The sequence below is a fragment of the Nilaparvata lugens genome, chromosome 8 (assembly GCF_014356525.2).
Source record: "Nilaparvata lugens isolate BPH chromosome 8, ASM1435652v1, whole genome shotgun sequence".
In the NCBI taxonomy this organism is placed as follows: domain Eukaryota; kingdom Metazoa; phylum Arthropoda; class Insecta; order Hemiptera; family Delphacidae; genus Nilaparvata; species Nilaparvata lugens.
Genome location: NC_052511.1, coordinates 42,204,407 through 42,218,867, shown reverse-complemented (window position 1 = coordinate 42,218,867; position 14,461 = coordinate 42,204,407). Strand labels below are relative to the sequence as shown.

Sequence of the window (14,461 nt, the reverse complement as noted above, 5' to 3'; positions counted from 1 at the left end):
AGAATTCAACATAGGTGAATTAAATAAATTGACCTAAACAATGGAATAGTGGTATAATTATGATTATAACCCATTAAATAATAACCCATTAATGATAACTGATAACCGATATAATGAAACATTATCAATTTTCAGAAAGACTCATAGGCTAATCACATTTCATCTAAATAGATATATCTCAACCAAAAGTCTCAATTGAATAATCTTAATTGACTGGGTACTAGAGTTTATATTGGATGGAAATTGAAAATACTTGTTCGTAACACGTTCATGAAATATTATTTACTCGATACATGTAGCACTCAAAAGATGTAAAATATATTCCCATAACATAATTATGGCAAATGTATACGTGACATGATAAAGGTGAAAAGGTACAAAACAACATTAAAAATAATTTTGAATCAGGGAAAGAATCGAAAGATGTCAACATACTGAGAAAGTTTTGAAAAACATATTGATCACAAAGGTTTTATACGAGTTCAAAGAGTCTATTTGAAAAACATAAAAAAGATAAATAATCAAGTTTCCCTCAAAATGAGAACGCAAAGGGAAACTGAAATTATCAATCTTCAACAACTAGTCGAAAAAACTTTCAAAAAACAATATTCGGTTAATAAGAAGAATATACACGCATCACAACGATGGCTAGTAAGCTATTGGCAAACAATAAAACGGAGTTCATAACACAAACAGTCCAAAATTACAACGGAAAAAGAGAGAGAAAGGAATAGATTAGGTTGGTAATAAACAAATGAAAGATAGAGAGAGTACAGTGAATTGTTTGTCGCAAAATTTGAACGGAGAGGAAAGAGACAAATACATCAGAAGGCAATAAGTGGAAGAGAGAAGGAAATAACGAAATGTTTATTGGTACGTGTCATTAGAATTTCAAACGACAAGGGTCAGTTAGCTTCGCCAGTCTATAATCAACACGTGCTTGTTAACTCTACAGGAAGAAAACGCTACCAATCAACAGCCATTTCCTATGTAAGTGCGTGATAAATATTATCTATGAATATTATAAACAAAATTACTCCATGAGTCCATGGTGTTCATTTATATCTATATTATATGGTTATAACAGTATTATGTCTAGAGTATAGATAGTTAGATCATTCTCATATATAGAGATCAAAAGTATACCTTTTCAATACCAGTGAAATGAATTGTTAATGGTGAAAATATTGATTGAACAATCGAAATAAAAATTAAAACTCTGCCTCAAAAGATTGAAATAAGCTTGAATAAATTCATAAAAAAGTGGAAGATAGTCAAGGGTTATAATTAAATAGAAGTAAAGCCAGAAATTTGTATAAAGTTATACAATACACAAATTAAAGGAAGCTGAAGTAAATAAAGTTCATATTAACACAGATCTAATAACCTGTTTAGTTAGTCTATGATATTACTAAAACACCTTAGACATAAACCCAACACAGATGTCGGTATCTGAGACAATAAATATATTCAAATCCAGTTAGCACCCAACTAAAACATTACATTTCGCAATATCCGCTTCCCAGCATGTGTTATGAACTAGATTCTGGTTCTAGCCTCTCAAATACTTGATCAATAATGCAATCACTGTACTGCAGTCAATACAATATTTAAATTATATTGCAGCCAACAAACTTTTTAACCCGGTTGTAAACTCACTAGTACTATATACTAATATTTAATATCATTATGTATCTGATATCGAATACACTAACTTTTTATCCAAGTTGTGTACCAAAGTACTGTATAATATTTCATTTCCACTTTTTCCAAGCACAACAAACCAGCAAACATCTAGGAAGCAGAGTAGCACGGACAGTTAATAAGTTTTGAAAACAATGGAGTTGAAAGCCAGTTGCTCATTTCAATAGCAAGCGGTGAAGGCTGTCGCTGCTATGGCGACCTTCGAATACTGTAAATAGTCAAGTGATGGCGACCTTGCTAGTTCAACACCCCACCCCACCCCTCCATCTTCACACATATGAGTACATTATTCATCCATAAAAAATATATTTTTCTATCACTTCCCTCAATACTGGGTGCTGTTAACAATTAGGCTGAAAGCTGGATGCTAATGGGATGATCTTCAATACCACTTGAAATTAAAAAAAGGGGATACATAAAATCTAAATGTGTTTTGTTTTGAATTGGTTAAAGCACCTATAATCACTATTTACGAAAACTATGCTGAGTCTAAATAGAATAATAAACGGAATTCAATCAAGTCAATTGGAACCCGAAACATGTCCCAATTAATTATTTGCAGCAGGCTACCAGTACCTACTCAACTCAATCTGACACCTTCCACTAAAACCGACAATTTTCTACCAAACCAATGAATTACAAGATAGTAAAACCCAATAATTACAAGCAAACTAAACATAAAAAAGATAATACAAAACATAGAGATTTATTCAGGTTAAAGACTGCTACACGAGTCCAATTAAATGAGTGGGTACAATCTACAATAACACGGAGAAAGAGAGATTTTAATCACAAAAACTCGCTTTATATTCTGATGAGCAGAGAACTCTGCAGTCAGTTATTAATTCTATGGCGAAAAAACATCCTCGTGTAATCGCTAATACACAACCTACTCTTCTCAAAATATAATGGCGCTAGAAAATGTGATAAGAGATAAAATTCGGCTAGAAACGTGTGCGAAAGAGAAAAATATGAAAAAGAAAGGCACGTTTGATTCATCTCCAACACATATAATTTATAACAAGTCTACAGAGCTTTTCATATGCAAAAAGAATTAATAGTCCATATCTTGCTACAAAATAATTAGCGCGCATTTCAATAGCTGTTTTTAATAAATGTACTCAGATAACAGATTGCGAAACTTGGTAAAGAAATTGAAATAAAATTTCGGGAGCAATAATGATTACGATGAAACATCTCTAGTGTCTTGTCAGAATTTTGTAAGCTATCTTTTTACAATACAATGACCATCAGGTTCAATAACAGACTATACAACTTAAAAAACGATGTTTTTTCTTGGCATCAGCCATTATAATTATTATAATTAGTTATCACGTACATGATAAATTCTATAATAATATTACATGAATAAATATATTATTATTTTCAAACACAGAGATCAAATTTTATTCGATTCAATAGTTAGACAAAATTGTTCCCAAAAACCATGTAAAATGGAACACAGGATAGGGGTTTCTAGGATTAATGTTCAATTTTCAACCTTTGCAAGTATTTTGAGAAAACAAATTAGAATTCAAAATTAACCGAATTTGTCCAGTTCAAAAATCATTGAAATAAATCAATAAATTCTGATTGATTCAAATTTTGTTCTTGTTTGGAACTTTTCAGTACTACAACAAATTAATTCTTCTCTTCATGCAGTCTTTAAACCGTTCGCAGTAGCTCTAGAACGACCTCTATACTTTCAACACATCAAGAACAATAAGTTTGAATGAATGAGAACAATAAGGAAATAAATCTATGCGATCGAAAGCCCACAATGCATGAGGGAAATCACAATGAGGCAGCAGCACCAGGGCACCAGCCATCCCACATCCCACCAGTTGAGAGCAAAGAATAGAGTTGAGTTGTGAGAGTCGAGCTCAACTCATGTTTGATCAATTCCACGGCTGACTCACTCACTCATCCCTCTCTCTCGCTCTCCTCTCTCCAACAAACCACGAGAGTGGGGAGCCGAAACGGAAGTAGAGGAGTAGGAAGTTATGACGTCAGCAGCTAGTCTCTTTGTGACGTCATTACTGTGACATCAGATGAAGGTAGATGAGTGGGGGGAGGCTGAGCTTTCCACTGACGTGTAAAACAATCCAGCAAATGTCATACCATCGTAAAACCCCCTGACTGCTTGTAGCTTTCAGCATTACACCATCATCAGCACACGTGGGGCTCCATTAGTCCAGGCGCTGGCTTACATTGAGCATACATGAGAGAGGCAGAGAATTTGACTTCGGATTATTGTTAGGGGGTCTTTAGTGTATATGAAACTCGATGTCGTCACGTCCCAGGGTGGTCGACAGCTTGGGGGGGAGGGGGGTAAGTTGTAAAAAACGCGCGCTTATAAAATCGCCTGTCCTGCCGTTACTATTCATAGTACAGCTTTAAATTTTTTCTCAAAATTATGTAAACATAACTGGCTTTCAATGTGGTCCTGTACATTTTTGCGATAAACCGCATAGTTTTTCCGTAAAAAAATAAAATATCTCGAAAAATGTATTTTTTTATTTTTTACTTTTTGTTATTTCTCGAATATTCAAGTCATTAGCCGACTTAGAGGAAAATGCTCTCAATAAACGAGAATTCTCAATGAGAATTATCAATTATTGAGGCTTGAGAGTTGAAAAATCGTGTTCAGCGACCGAAAATACATAAGATAGTGTTCCTGAAATACATAATTTGAATGCATAGACTAGTATGAGCGATGCGATAGACAGGCCATTACGCGCATTAATCATGAGGGAGGACCGCGCCGCAGCGTAACAGTGCTACTTATCCCCCTCCCACCGCCGCATCTATGATCGTAACCCACAAACTATATATATCATTGGACTCAGGAAGAAACGGCCTACAACGTTTATTGAGAGCATTTTCCTCTAAGTCGCCTAATGACTTGAATATTCGAGAAATAACAAAAAGTAAAAAATAAAAAAATACATTTTTCGAGATATTTTATTTTTTTACGGAAAAACTATGCGGTTTATCGCAAAAATGTACAGGACCACATTGAAAGCCAGTTATGTTTACATAATTTTGAGAAAAAATTTAAAGCTGTACTATGAATAGTAACGGCAGGACAGGCGATTTTATAAGCGCGCGTTTTTTACAACTTACCACCCTCCCCCCCAAGCTGTCGACCACCCTGGGACGTGACGACATCGAGTTTCATATACACTAAAGACCCCCTAACAATAATCCGAAGTCAAATTCTCTGCCTCTCTCATGTATGCTCAATGTAAGCCAGCGCCTGGACTACATGAGACGTCGTTTGCTGCTCTCAAACAACTTGTGTAAAATGTACTTCAACCTTGACAATTATTAGAGATTCAAGTGTTAGAGAAGAAAAACCCATGTAGCACCATATTTTTTAATTATTTAATAATTTTCCAGATTACAAAAAATAGTCATCAATGGAGATCATGGTGAAGATACTGATAAAACATCATAGTTTTCAAGTAGGCTTACTGTTATGTAATGATTGGACCATGTAATGTAGCACCATATTTCTTCAACTATTTAATAATTTTCTAAATTACATAAAATGAAGTCACCTATGGAGATCATGGTGAAGAGCTACATAATCGTTAATGCTTATGTTATGTAATGATTGGATGTTATTATGCACCAGTCGACCGTAGTCCTGTAGTAAGAGATAAATCTAATAGGATCTAATAAGAAAATACGTTCTAATGGAGGGAACTTAATAGTATAACTACCAATTTTTCTGTAATCAGGCAATTAATGTAAATAACGTTGATTATAATATAATTAATAAATTATCATTGCTAACTGGAATGATTACCGTACAATTTCCTTCATTAGCATGAGTGATCAGATCACTACTAAATGGAATGGTCAAGTAATATATACAACGTCTAATCACCGAAGAACAATGTCCAATAAATTATGGTTTCTTCACACTTTTCTGTTGAAATCGTCATCACAACCTTGAGAGATAAGAGAAAAATGTTGCTACATGAATCGCTTTTCAAAACTTTGCGTCCAAATCCACTTTGCTACCCTCAGAATTATGGAAATATTAAAAAACATGGGACTACATACATCCGCTTCTAACGAATAATTCACAGCATAATTCCAGGGTCTAGCCATGAGAATGATGTGATTTCTCCATATAAAGTTTAATCCGAATAGGGCCTCTAATCCCATGAAATAAGGAACTTAATCCTGTTCAAAATAAGTGGTTCTATGGATTAACAAGCGAAATTGAAGTTTAAGTAGAGGGAGAAGAGGAGGATAAGATGTGAAATGAATTAGTAGGTGGTGCAAGAGAGAGAATTTTGCTGAAAAACTACACATATTTTAAGGAACTCCTGCTTTTCACACTAAGTAGATTTTCAAAATATGTTACTTCTCATAAATTTTTGTGGCACCTTATAACTAAATTACTAATAAATAATATAAATAATTTACTCATGATGAAAAGTATCAATACAAAAAAAATGGCATCAACATTATCCCTACAACCACACAAGACTTAAAGAGGAATAATAACGCTAACAATATCTATAATGGGCTCCAGGGATAGAGAGGACTCTTATCGCCTCATCCTTGCTTACAGCACATTCGTGAACTGTAAATGCATCAATTATCCATCAATCTAGCCACAGAACATCAGACACTGTGGATCCATGCGTCAATCATTATCTATCAATCTATCTACAAACATATCAATTGGTACTCAAATTTAATGAACATTAGATCCTTTTGAGAGGAAGAGAGGGCATCTCGAACATGCTACACATAGATGGTACAATTGACTACATCACGATGATTGAATAGATCAAAATTGCTTCCTGCATGTTTATGCACTCGATTGAGTGGCATTGTGACGCAGAGAAGGTGGACTGAGAAGTAAAGAGGAAGGAAAAGGAGAGAAGCCAGAGTAAGAAAAAGAAGAGGAGGCACGGGAAGGAGGGGAAGAGGCATCAGGGCAATGACCTTGGAAGGCAGCTCTTGCTAGCTTCAGAAACAAATTGAGCCCCCCAGCACAAAAGCCCCCTTATTACTAGTCCAAGATTTGACAAGGAGACATTCAACAACATCTAATCCCATTAGTGGAATCTTATAACAAATTACATGGATTTTTATAGTTAATAATGAAGACATTCACAAATTTCAAGAAGTAGTGACTAGTTTGGATTGGATACTGCTGACATACCCATTTGAATACTGACATAACATTAAACAATTTTTATACAAAATCAAATCCTTATCATGTCTTCACCTACAAACAAATCAAATTTTGCAAGAAATACATTAGTACTGCATTCATTTCCAATTTGTGCAGATAATAAACATTTTTTTCTACACATTTTCAGATCAAAATCTCATCCTATTTTAAGGAGCCTGATACATAAAGTCTTCTTGTTTTTGACCTTACTGCAGGGAGACTACAAATATGAAGAGAAAATCCCTTTCTCTTGATAGGAAGATATAGAAAACAGATCTAGTGCAGCAGATTTGACAAGATCAAAGAGAACACAAGATGGCCAAAATAGACTGTTAGATGCGTAGTGTTCTGTCACTTATAGGAAAGCCTTCATCTGCAAACGCTTGTTCTTGCGCTATAGAACATTCACATCCGAGTTAAAAATAAAATCACCTCTTCTTGCTTGCAAAGAACAATATCTGGCAACAGACACCCATGGACTCGGGCCAAAATACAGCAGCCAACGCACTTCTCTATTTAAATTAACAAATTAATAGCTGCAGCTTCTTGAGGCCAAACCTGAATTTCGCATTAGATACAAGATGATGGTGAAACATAAAGTGTAAAACATACAGAGGATGAACGAGAAAAGCGAATTGTAGAGTGAGAGAAAAAACCAGAAATGTTCTTCAAGAAATTCATGTTCAAGGCCACTTCCGCTAAATCAAGTCCTACAAATTTCTGAGACAATATTTTTATGAACTTCCATCAGAAAGTTACATTAAAGAAGGCAAGAAGACCGCCTCATCAAGAAGGCACTACAGTTATTGCATAAAACAAAACTTCTATTTGTTTAAAATAATGGGAAACTTCTCTAGTGAACTCAATAAATAAGGTATTTACAATTTCAGGTTTCCTCTATTCAATGTACATAAAAAGAAGATCAAGACAGCTAAAAAATTCTTCAAAAAATTGAAAGTGGATTTATGAAAATGATCCAGTTCCATTATACATTATTTATTTAATCGTGGATACAATCACAAATCATGTAAATATGATTGGGAAGGAACAACAGGCTTGGCCCAAAATATACGATTAGATCGGTATAAACTTTGATAGTCCATGGAACTCATCACGCCTATTAAAACCTTTCTCACTAAATGTTGGCATATTTTCAATAATGCAATTACGGGACGAAAACTAGAGCGTGAAACTATTTGAAATACAGTAGAAATATTTAAATACCTCTCTAAACCCAACTTTAAGAAAAAGATAGAATAATTTTGAAGACCAACTAAAGATAAAATTAATATAAGATTGAATAATGAACAGAAGCTTCTAAAGGTGATTCCTGACCGTTGGTAACATTCGAAAAATGACTATTATTTCTTCAATTATCTCTAAATACCAGTTCAAATATTTGTTTTATACAGAAACAACATTCGAGTGAACTTTGGTCACTAACAATTTATTGTAACGGAGAAAATGTGTGACAGATCTCAAGAAAATAGATGGTGAACAAATATTTCCCAAACTATTTTAAAAAACAGAATTTGTCTATTGAATGATAATATTGAGTGAGCTATTAATCTAAGGATTTTTTATTATAAGCATTAAAATGAAAGAGAAAATCAATAACTAAAAACATTAACAGAAAATTTACAATGTAGACTACAACGAGAGAAAAATAGATTGTTTTGAATGAGACAAATAAAAATGAATTTCTTACTAACAGGAAAACCATTATGTTTGCAAGTAAGTAAATATTTTTGTTTATATCACATCAAAAACTTGGGAGAAAAACAAAGATAAACTTTATAAGTGGATGATTCACGACAATCTCTGCTGAAATCTATTACTAGTCTGTAGATTCAAAGTGAAAAAAACCAACGATAAACAAATAACTTGTTTACTTATATCCGCAAACCAAAGTTTCTGCTTATTGAGACCATAAAAAATCGTCGAAACTGAACCATCAATGTAAATCAAGTCTATGATTCTTCTAGCAGATTAATAGGCCTATCATTCTTGTGTTTTATATGAACTCAGGCCACTACTTTCAAAACTTTATAACTTGGAACTTGGCCAAAAGTTGGAGAATGATAGATTTACGGCACGCTGATACAATTATTTTTAATCCTACTGAACTATTGGATTGGTCAGGAGTGAGAGTTGACATCATAATCAAATCCCTAGCAGCGATTTTCAAGTTTAAACACGAGATGTATCAATTAATAAAGAAATCAAATTCAGACCAACTTCTCTTCAATTAATTCATTTAATTCGTTCAATCAAGTATTGGAACATTTGTTTTCAGTTGAGTATTGGTTACTGGTACATTTTATTTTTGAAATGTTTGATAATTCATTATAAGTTTATATTCGCTCAGTAGATGAGTTCCTTCTTTTTCAAACACTGGCGAACATCAGCTTTCTATTATTTTGTTGATAAGTTAGCAATTTAATATTAGGGATTTATCAATTATAAATTCTAGCATTATTAAAAGATTATTCGTTAATGAAATAGATTATTAGATTACTTCTTATCAAAGGATAATTAGCAGTTCTTCAAGAATCTGACTATGTAACAAAAGGTTATGCATCCCATTAGGGTTTGGGAAATTTATTTTCTGTATCTTCTGAACATTTCATAACGAAAGAGGAAATGTTACCGTACTTTTGTTGAGGGTGATGCGTAGATGAGCTCTAGGCTTGTGTGAGGGTAATGAGGCGGATGATAATGAGAGATGAATGTACCTACAGTTTCAGGTAGGTTTCGAAGCGATTTTACAACTCATGAATCATAATCAGAGGAGTTGGCTCAAGCGGTCACCCTTCCAACGGAAGTACTGTATCACTCTTCGTATTATATCATAATAATCCAATTTTTGAATATATATTTGAGAAAATGGAAACCTAGTCATGGAAGCAATATTGATAGAAAAGGGAATTTTGGATGCTTTATTGCATTTTTCCCTCAAAATACTTTTAGCTTGTGAGTGAGAATGAGTGAGAGGATGATTGATAAGATAATCAAACATCCATGCCTTCCAACGGGAATCAAACCCACGAACACTGAGAGCGTAACTGGTTGAAGTAGGAAACTACACCACTGCCATGTCAGTACCAAATTTATTTTAGATTCTTGATCATTTAACTATGAATGTTGTATACAAGAGTGGAAAAAAATTGAAGGATTGAGAATTTAGTGTATCAAATGATTCTTCAACAAGGAATTAATGTTGGAAAACATCAAACTAATATTTTCTTACATTGAATAAAAAAATGAAGGGAAGCAGACCAAAAAATAACTCCATAAGCCGTAATGTTAACATATGTACCCTTTTCTCAGGAACCCTTTGAGGTAGACGTCTAAAATTTTGTACAGTACCATTTAGCACTATTATAAACACTCTAGTGAGAGGTGATTTAAAAATAATTTTTAAATTCCATTTTATATGCCTTTTAGTAAATTCAATACTGTGTTTTCGAGCAGTCATTCAGAAAAAATCATACTTAGTGAAAAAATGTTTGAAAACTGGAAAGTTTGATTTAAGTATGTAAAAAGGGTCATGTTATTCAGTGTTCAAAATATCAGGTTGATCGGTTGGATGGATCTCTATTAAAAGGTACATATGTTAACATTACGGCTTATGGAGCTATTTTTTGGTACCTTAAGCAATTGTGTACTCACCATAGCATGGAGGGCTAGAAATGAAGAAAAGATCCGTTGCTCTGAACAGGTTGTGAAGGAGATGATGACCACTGCATCTTTAGACAGCCACTGTCATAGAAATGCCATCTAAAAAGTAAAGATAAAATTTATATTGATTCTTGTTTAAGAAAATGTTTACCACTCAAATTAATTATTCAACTAGCAATTTGAACTTATTACAGTTAGAAAACCTCTAAATATTTGCATGTCAATGCATCAACATAAATTAATTCATTTTTAAATTACCCCAGTAAGAGATAATAATATTGTTGTTTTTACACTTGGTGATTGTTAAAACTGTTCCCAGATTGGTCAATCAGAACCAATCCACATGAGGCGACACGGCAGGACAGGAAGCTCTCAGATTGGATGACGTTCAGGAATCAGCTGATAATTCGCCAATCGAAAAGCTTCCTGTCCTGCCAACTCTTCTGAAAAACGCCTAATGTGACTTGACCCTTATTCTCACCATCAGAGAAAAAATCTCTGGCTGATTCTCAGCCAATCAGAGGACAGTATTGATCGCCAATTGGTAAACCATTCCATAAGTTGTTTGGCAAGTGACTATGGGAGATAATAGCCTAATTCGTGGACCAGAAATGCGGTTCACGGGTTCAGAAATATAAAGTTCTGGGGCAAAGACTCAAGATACTGTAAGCAATCTCCATGAACATTAACAAACAAAATACTTAGCCTACTACGTAAGTGATTAAAACTATTTTATGAAATTTAAAGGTCAAATTGCTAAAGTATTAGCCAGGCAGCTACAGCATCAGTTATTGATAGACAGCCGAGCGGCTAGATTTTTAAAATTTGACATTAGGATAAATTAGGATTTGGAAATTATCAATTATTTAAGAATGTATAGAATATAAGTAACAGAAATGATGTGTCAAGCAGTGATTTACATTATAGTAAATTACATGAAAAAGCTAAATTGGTGTGTTTGGTCGAGAAAAAATTACTTAAACGGCTTAGGAAGAGTAAACTAGAATAATCATTGTTGAAAAAATGATAATACCCAATTTTAAAGGTAACTTAAGTAATAGTTATTTGTTCAAACCTGAATAATAGTCTTCATCTTCAATACTACAGTGACTTACCCAGACTAACCTGATCAGGTTAAATGTTACAACAGATTGCAATGTCAATGAGAGAAATCAAGATGAAAAATTTGTTATATTACGGATAAAGCGATAAAGGAATGTATTATGCTATTTATTAATCATTAACAAATCAATAAATCATGTTGAACGAGTTTCCCCATATCCAGTTATTCATAATACCCCACCACCACCAACCTTACAAAGGCTGACTGTTCAATAACAATGATTTCCAATGTATTGAAAAATTGCAACTCACTAACCAAGTTATGTACTTGTGATTCTAATCAAGGGAAGTTTAAGTAACAAAAGCCAATTTTTTTAAATAAAGAAAAATCATTGTCTGTAGTTTGTACTATCCCTTTACCAATGGTAGGACAGCAATTCAATTGTTGAAACAACATGTCCGACCAATAATAGGCAAGGACCATAGTTTCTTCAATATCATGCCCACTTTTTCATTACTAAAATGAATGGAACATAACAAATAGTGATAAATGCAGTATTGTATGTTCTTCAGGATAATGTCAAATCAAGTAAATACAATGAAAACAATCCTTTCTCTCACCTTTGTACTCCCAATACGTAACGTACTGGTGACGAACTAATTTCCACGAAAACACTCACACACAAAACCACTATTACCGAATAATAAATAAAACGTTTTCTTAAAAACTATTTCACTTCAAAGTCTAAAATCAAATTGTGATAGGAGTTAAATGGACTTGACGAGAATTAAATAGCAAAAAATCCAAGCACAAATTCTACAAAATGGCGGCCACAAACCCTGTGATTAGATACGATCAATGGAGCATTAGAACACGTATGCTTAGACATTCACACACATCCGCAAAGTTAGATTATAGTTATTTGGAGATTGAAATACTTTATTGTTTTAAAATAACTTACTGGCAATAAATTATCCTAAAGAAAACAGAAAATAATTCACAATCCTTCAATGGTGACAAGGCATTCCCACACACCAGTTTGCTCACTACTAAACTCACGACTGCGTCACGTGACTTCCACTTGGACGTTCATTGGTTGAATGCTATTCCTGCTATTGCTCTGGTATGAAATTTCACCACAAGGTAGAAGCACTATCTTGGTTTCAAATTCCCACGTTTTGTTTGAAATAAAACTCTTGAGTAGTGTTAATAAAATTTATAAATTAATTTGATAAAATCTACAAATACGAAGTTGATATGGTAGTTATTGACTTAAAATATATTATGGAGATTAAAAATCAGACTCTACTTTCGTAGAGCCTTATTCATAGATTTTTTACTGAAAAATAGATTCTGTTTTTTTTTTAATTCAATCAAGTACCGTAGCCTACTATCCTACCACCAAAACCACGGTAAGCCATACGACATGGTAGCCTGGTATTGTTTGAAAATGAAACCCCACTGTGCAATTGTGTATTTGATGTCACCTGTTCTAGTTGATTCAGTTGAATCACAATAATTCACTTTTGAATCATAATTTACTCTTAAATACTGTTAAGTTGTTTATCCAGGATCAAAAACTCACTCATGTTAATAAACTCAATTCACGTTTGAATTCTCATATATGATAATTTATCCAGTTCCGTGATAATCTTTATCTTTCCATCTAATAAAAATATTTCTCAACTATTTAAAAATTATTTTTCCTACAGTTACCTTGAAAAGTGGCCATTGCTGCACTGATTACAGAACGCAAAGAATCACTTTTCCGCTCTAGTGCGGGAATAGTTATTTGTGCAACTAGTGCGCAAAGTGACAGTTTGCTGCACCGAAAGAAACGTTTACGCCCGAGCCGTAGGCGAGGGCGGAATGGTTTCTTGAGTGCAGCAGAGGAACTTTGCGCACGTATTTCACATTAAGTTTTTCCTACAGTTACCATTGAATATGAAAAGTGGGTTATTATGGGTAAAATTGCCTGAAATGTATCAAATGTTTTTCTGTGTAATTTTATTATTGATAAAAACCTTAATTTATTGTCAAATTGAATAAAAATGTTTTCCTTGGTTATAATATCACAGTATACATACAGTAAGGAAACTTGGCTATACGCTGACGCCAAAATCCGCCATCTTGTTAGGAAGCGCCGCATTGTAATAGTATTGATGGTAGGTTCGGATCACTTTAATGATCCGGATCAATATGATCTCGTTCACTGCCACAAGCCAATCAGAAGACCAGGATTGGAACTTCCCAAGGTCACGTGACATGTCTAGTATTGGGGTCATGAAAAAGCATTGGTTAGATAGGCGATTTATTACAAGTTTCCATTCTGTACTTATTCTGTGATAATATCTAATACTAATAATTTGCGCGTTGTGCTTCGTTGCACCTCTGCTCACTATAGCAGCCCAGTCACTGTTACCAACTTCATTTTGATTTTGCTGCACTGTTGCTCCATATAACCTACTAAGTATTTTGCATTGCCATGTTGCAAATCTGGAGTGCAGAAAAATTTTTCCGCACTAGAGCGGAAAAGTGATTCTTTGCGTTCTGTAATCAGTGCAGCAATGGCCACTTTTCAACGTAACTGTAGGAAAAAATCTTTTCTGAACTCCAGATTTGCAACATGGCAACGCAAAATACTTAGTAGGTTATATGGAGCAACAGTGCAGCAAAATCAAAATGAAGTTGGTAACAGTGACTGGGCTGCTATAGTGAGCAGAGGTGCAACGAAGCACAATGCGCAAATTATTAGTATTAGATATTATAACCAAGGAAAACATTTTTATTCAATTTGTCAATAAATTAAG

At 33.8% G+C, this 14,461-nt stretch overlaps 1 protein-coding gene across 2 annotated transcripts in view; it reads right to left on the bottom strand.

Moving 5' to 3' along the window:
* Positions 1-12,753, bottom strand: part of LOC111043927 (AN1-type zinc finger protein 6) — a 79,429-nt gene extending 66,676 nt beyond the window's left edge. Inside the window, exons 1-2 of one of the 2 annotated variants that reach the window (XM_022328967.2) lie at positions 12,613-12,753; positions 10,580-10,687 (exon numbers count right to left, since the gene is read on the bottom strand). The gene's annotated coding sequence lies outside the window, so the exon portion shown is untranslated. Of the gene's footprint in view, positions 1-10,579; positions 10,688-12,271 lie in introns of both variants that reach the window. The other variant, XM_022328966.2, reaches the window with a different exon arrangement.
* Between the last annotated feature and the right edge of the window lie 1,708 nt (positions 12,754-14,461).